The sequence below is a fragment of the Candoia aspera genome, chromosome 12 (assembly GCF_035149785.1).
Source record: "Candoia aspera isolate rCanAsp1 chromosome 12, rCanAsp1.hap2, whole genome shotgun sequence".
Taxonomy (NCBI): Eukaryota; Metazoa; Chordata; class Lepidosauria; order Squamata; family Boidae; genus Candoia; species Candoia aspera.
Window position 1 is genome coordinate 10,909,751 of NC_086164.1, and position 6,085 is coordinate 10,915,835.

Sequence of the window (6,085 nt, forward strand, 5' to 3'; positions counted from 1 at the left end):
TGAAATTCTGAGGCAATTTGTGTATTGGAACAAACGAAGAGCACAATATTTTTTTTCTGCTGCCCCTTCAAAGAGTCTTCACGTTATACCAGTAGAACCCAACAATTTACATTGGCTCCTTAATTTTCACACTATTGTGTTTCTACATTTTAGTATCATGCTAGCTCAGTTTTCAGTTCATATATGCAAAGCGATCTGGAGCCCTTTTCAATCCCTAGCCTCCTGTGCTGGGTGGTCTATACAAAACTACTGCTTGCAGTTAGCAAGGGCCATACTGCTTTTGCTTGTTGGCAGCTGTTGCCTAACCAAGTTATAGTTAGTGGAACTTAATTGTCTATATCACTGCATCCAACCAGGGACAGAACAATACCCAGAGAAAAGGTGAACACGTCTCCAGCATCAAACCTGTCATAAGAGCCAGGAGTGCAGGCTATATATGCTGCCTATGAGCAGCAGTGAGGGCTGAAGCCATCCAGGCATCTGGATTACTAGAATGGCGCTCTTATCTTTAAAATTAATCTGTCTGAACAAGCACTTTCTTCATTCGTATCTTCCTTTGGATAAGACCATTGTTTTGCTTGTTCTGAATTATGAGAGGTTTGTGTTAAATCCCCCGCCATTAATTGCAAAGGAGTACAAACAAAATTAATAGCAGCTTTGGTAACTGAGTAACCTCATGTGTATTCCAGAAGATACTGCCTCTTTTAACAAAACTGGTTTCTATTCGTAATATGTGGAGAAATACCTGAAATGGGTGTTGAGGCTTAAATGTTGTCAGTGCTTTGTTGAAGGACTATCTTCTCTTTTGCCCTTCATGTTGTTTTCCTGCTTCCCCTAATTTATGCTACAATTTACTTGCCTGTAATTATGCATTTAATGAAGTGGCTAAGATGTGGTTCGGTGTAATGCAATTAAACATTGTTTCTCAGCTAACCTGTTCCTTTGGCTCACTGAATCAAGAATTTGCTTCTTCCCGGCACTCTTAGTGGATATTGACAGGGAGCAAAGCTGAGCAGCCTTTCAGGAAGTCTAAGATTGTCAAACAGCTTTCTGCTCTCAATATTCAGCATGTACATTGAAGCTGGAAAGTAGTTTATCCATGAAAGGTGAAAGGTCCCCTGTGCAAGCACTGAGTCATGTCTGACCCCTTGGGGGGATGCCACTTTCGCAACATTTTCTTGGCAGACTATAGAGCAGGGTAGTGCCCTAACAGGAATCACGCTGAGACGAGGAATAGGTCTCTAGTGTTTATTACTGCTACGTAAGACAGAAAATCCTAACAAGCTGAAGAAGCGTGGGAAAAACCCAGACAGATCAACCCCAAAAGTCAAGGCGGGTCTGATCTGTGTCTCTTTGAATGGCTGCTTAACTCCTCAGTACTACGCATGCGTTTTCCCCCCTGGATAGGGGCCCCCTCCTGCTCGCCATCAGTGCTCATGACAGGTAGTTTGCCATTGCCTTCCCCAGCCATCACCTTCCCCAGCAAGGCACTCATTTCACCAGCCTCGGAAGGATGGAAGGCTGAGTCGACCTGACCCGGCTACCCGAGAATCCAGCTCTCGCTGGGATCGTACTCGGGCCGTGGGGAAAGTTTCGGCTGCAATACTGCTGCCCACCACTCTGTGCCACCCGTGGCTGTAGTTTATCCGTAGGCAGCTACAAACTGAAATGTTACGCTTTTCATCTGCGAACACACCTCTTTGTATCTTCTTGGAATGTAGCATCCATCATTTAGACTGGCCTTCCCAGTCATCTTAGCCTTATCATTTAAAGCAGTTAACAATTCTCTTCCTTACTCTTGGAATGGCAAAATGGCTTGCTGTGTATTCCACCTGTGCTCACGCGGGCCTGCTTGTGCTCTGCATTTCTAATGCTATGAATAAATTAAGGATCTCTAATTTAGGGAAGGTGCAGCTGGATCCATTTGGAGAACTGAACTGTTTAAAGCAAAGCTTGACAGTGGGTGGCTTCCTAAGGTCTTTTAACTTCTCATATCTAGCCTAAGAAGAAAATAGCTTAAACCTATTGGCTACGATTTCCTCCTCTCCCTCCTGCTCAACCTGCCCCAAAATCAGACTTTGATAGCAGGACTAGGCTGACTTGTAGGTCTGGCTTGGCTTATAGTATTGTTTCTTTTTACGTCTTGTGGTTTGCTTTGATCTTTAGGCAACTGGAGCTCCCTGCTCTGGAAGCCATTCTTGTAAAGGCCCCCTGGCTTTCACATTGCTTGGTGTTCAAAGCAAAAGGTGGATAGTTCTCACAAATAGCAGGTGAGGTAGTCAACTTGGCTCTGGGATGCGCCTCTTCCTTTGAAGTTTCTCCATGCACAAGTTACCCTGCATATAGAAAACTAACACGTCAAGTAAATGTGCAGCCACCCAAATGTTTGAGCTCCAATTGCAAGAAGCCCTTTCCTAGCCAATGGGAAGGGATCAGCTGCTATCCAGTAACAGCTGGCAGGCTTTAGGTTGCCAACTCATGGGCTAGAAGCCAACCTTCTCCAAGAAGTCAGTTTTCTATGTGCATGGAGAAGCCATAATTCTGTGTGGTATAGAAGGCTCCTGTTAAATTTCTGGCATTTCTAAGTTAAAGAAAGCCTTAAATAATGGGATGCAAATGAATGTGTTTTAGTGTCAAGCCTCAGTTGCTCTACTGCACTGCTTTCCTCAAGTCATCTTTTCTGGATGAAGAAAGTTTTCAGGGAGATCTGCTGAGGACAAGACTGCAGTTCCAGCTCTCTGCCTATATTGTTGGTGCTCACTGTATCAGCTTAAACATAGTTGTGCTTCTCTGACTGCTGGGGTTCTTCCTGTTCATTACTACAGGCCAGAGAGAAATGAAGTTGGGGGAGCTGAATGGGTATTTCTAATCACGCTTTTAAGTTGAATGGATGATGTTGGGCAGCGGGGTGCCAAAGGACCCTGGAAAAACTTTGAACAAAGAGGGTGGGCGAGATTCAACTGCCTACTCAGGCGATTCTGAGCAAAGTGCATGGAAGTGTCCAGTTTCACTTCCTGTCTTGCTCAAGCATTAAGGTGATTTCAAACACAATGCAACTGGAAATTTCCAGTGATCTACCTCCATCCCAATGAGAAATTTTGAACAGTTAACAGCAAAGGAAGCAAACTCTGATTTACTTTTGAATTCCTATTTGTCTTGACCAAGATTACAGAATATTGGGGCTGGAGACATCTCTCCTAATTTTTCAGTACTCCATTGTAATCCATTCTCCAGTTTTTCTGATCTGCTTAATTTCTTCTTGATTTTCTGACAACTTTGGGAGAAAGTCAACCCAGAGGTCTCCCTCAAGGCACAAATGGGTGCACCACTGGAAAACCTGAAGGACCAAGGTAGGGACAGAACATCACGGAGAAGATCTATGTGGTTGCGAAGAGCTGACTCTGACTTATGGCACATAATCAGTTGGGAGAAACTCTGAGGATGTCAGTTACATGTTTCAACTGCTGTCTGAGCAACCTGCATGCTATTTTGCAAATATCCTTAAGTATTCTTCAATCACAAAGGGGTTATAGATCGAAATAATTAACCTTTAAAATAAGTAAGAAGCAGGTTCTCCTGGCAGTATCGGCAGCACACCCCTTCCTGGTTTCCCTCCAGCCTCTTAATGGGGCACAGCTGTGACTGATTGGGCTGAAAAATAATATTCCCCTAGGTTTTCACCAGCCAAGCATGTAGGATTAAAATGGAGGTGCGGGGGTGGCAAACTGACCCATACAGAAAACATCATGCCCCGAACCGAAAAATAAAAATCACACCATCGTCCAGGATGGTGCCAAAAATCATTTAAGGATTTTGCTTGCCTATGAGATACAAAGAAAGGCCATCAGTAGCTGGGGAGGGAGGGGCAAGAGGCTCCTGAGCTGGCCAGCCGCCTGCTCCGCAGCCCAACAGCCCACAAGTGGGAGGGATCCTCCCCCGATGATCCGCCTGGATGGGGAGATTCTACTCCAGCAACGCCTTGCCAAAGCGACCCGGTGCCCAGAAAGTTGCCAACTCCCATCTCCCGCCCACAGCCAAGCTCCTGAGCCCTTTGAGCCCCCCTCCCCGTCTGCTCCTAGCGGGACCCCGGCAGGGGGCTCTCCCCTCCCTTCCCCTCGCCCGCTCGGCCCCGCCCTCATTAATAAAGAGAGTCCGGGCCGGGCGGGCGGCGCGTGGTCGCGCCCGGAGGAGGCGCGCGCGGAGCGCCAGGAGCGGCACGCCCCGAGTGTGCCCGCCTGGCGCCCTGCTCCCGGGGGGCTCCGCCGGTCCGAGCCGGAGAAGAGGAGCCCGGAGGTCACGCAGAGGCAGGGGGCGATCCCCGCCGCCGCCGGGTCGGTCCCTCCCCCTCGCCGGGGCGCGCCTCGCTTTCTGCCTGGGCGAAAGAGCCATTTTCCCTGCTCCCTCCCGCCGCCGCCGCCGCCGCCGCCTCGCGGTCCGGCTCCGGGAGCAGCGCGTTGGCTTTCGCGGCCGCCGCCGCCGCCAGGGGCCAGCGTCGAGCGATCCGCCGGATCTCCGCTTCGTCCTTCCCGGGCTCGGGGCGATGCGATCGCCTGCCGAGCCTCTGGACCCTGCTTTGGCCCCGGGAGGAAGCGCTGAGCCGGGCAAGCGCAGCAGGCGGCGGCGGCGGCCGCGTCTCCCCTCGCCGCCGGGAAACCCCCCCAGGTAGGCCGGCCGGGGCTTGGCGAAGGCGAGCATCCCCATCCTCCTCCTCCTCCTCCTCCCCCTCATCAGGGGTGAGCCAGCTTCCGCGCTACCCCCCATCCTCCTCGTCGTCCTCCTGCTCCCTCCGGGCGTCCTTGCCAGTTGCAGAAGGCAGCCGAGCCTTTCTATTCCCTTCGTTTCGGGATCCCCCCCCCGCCCCCCCATGACAACCGCACGCTGGCTGATTTTCCCATCCGAGCTTGAGGCGTTCCGCGAGAGAAGCCTTGCCGAGCCTTCCACCCGAAGAAACCGGGCACCCGGCATTGAGCAGGAGCGCCGGACGAAGGCTCCTTCCCGAAAACGCTGTCCCTGCGCATCCTGCCCCTTCCCTGCGGCCCCCTCCCCAAATCTTCCCAGAGAGAAAAACTGGCTATAGTGACAAGTGACCCTCTTGAGGCAGGGGGTGGTGGGAAGAGACAACACCTTAAAAGAGCTTGGATGCCTGGCTCTAGGAGAAGCAGGGTGGGGGGGTAGGATAATCCAGGGTCCAGATTAGCGGCTACCTTGAAAAGGTGTCAGAAACCAATGATGTGCTGAGCAGCTCTTGAGCTGGATGGCTTTATAGGCTCATATGCCCTTGCTCTCTGATGTGGCAATCCAGCCAAGGAATGGGGTCGGAAAAGCGGGTAAGAGGAGGCATTTCAAATTTCAGGGCAGGGTGGCAAGAATTTGGGGAGAAAGCTGGCAAAGGACAGCTTATCCTCCACCTTTAAAACCGCGAGCCTGTCCATGCACTTCCAACACGATGCGCTTTCCACTACGCATGCCAGATCCTTTTGCTTCAACATGAAAAATGATTGTTTGACCCAAGTCAATGCTGCAGTCCTGGCGATGAGTTATTAAAACAAGAGGGAACCAAGCAAATAGGGCTTGAAATTGGCTACTTTTTGTCGCATGCAAAACCAGGAGATGCATGAATACACATTTGTGGCGGTTCTGTTTAAGGGGCCTCCGAATTATTTCAGTGATGTCAGTGCCGGTTACATGTGCTCCTGTATTTTGGGTTTTAATTTTATACAAAATGGGACATCATTACCATTTTGTAACAACGGTCACCTGGCACATACAAATAGTAGGCTGGTCTAAGAAACTGGGTTCACACCTTGCACTAAGTTGTCGTGCAGACTGAAACCTTGGGGTTGCACACCCCTCTCCAAGTTCTGGGCACAGCCTCGAAGCCCCTCTGGAAATTTCCCCCAAATCAAAATGTTTCATGCAACAGGAGAAGGGAATTATTAAAAGGACAGGAAACAATTGTTAAGTATGTTTCATCTTGTTTGAAGGTAATGTGAATCACATGTTGTTTTTTATCCTGGCACCACTTTTTCAGCGTGTGACTCTTTAGCACACCACTCCAAAGTCAAGAGGGATTCTCAGCCTAAAA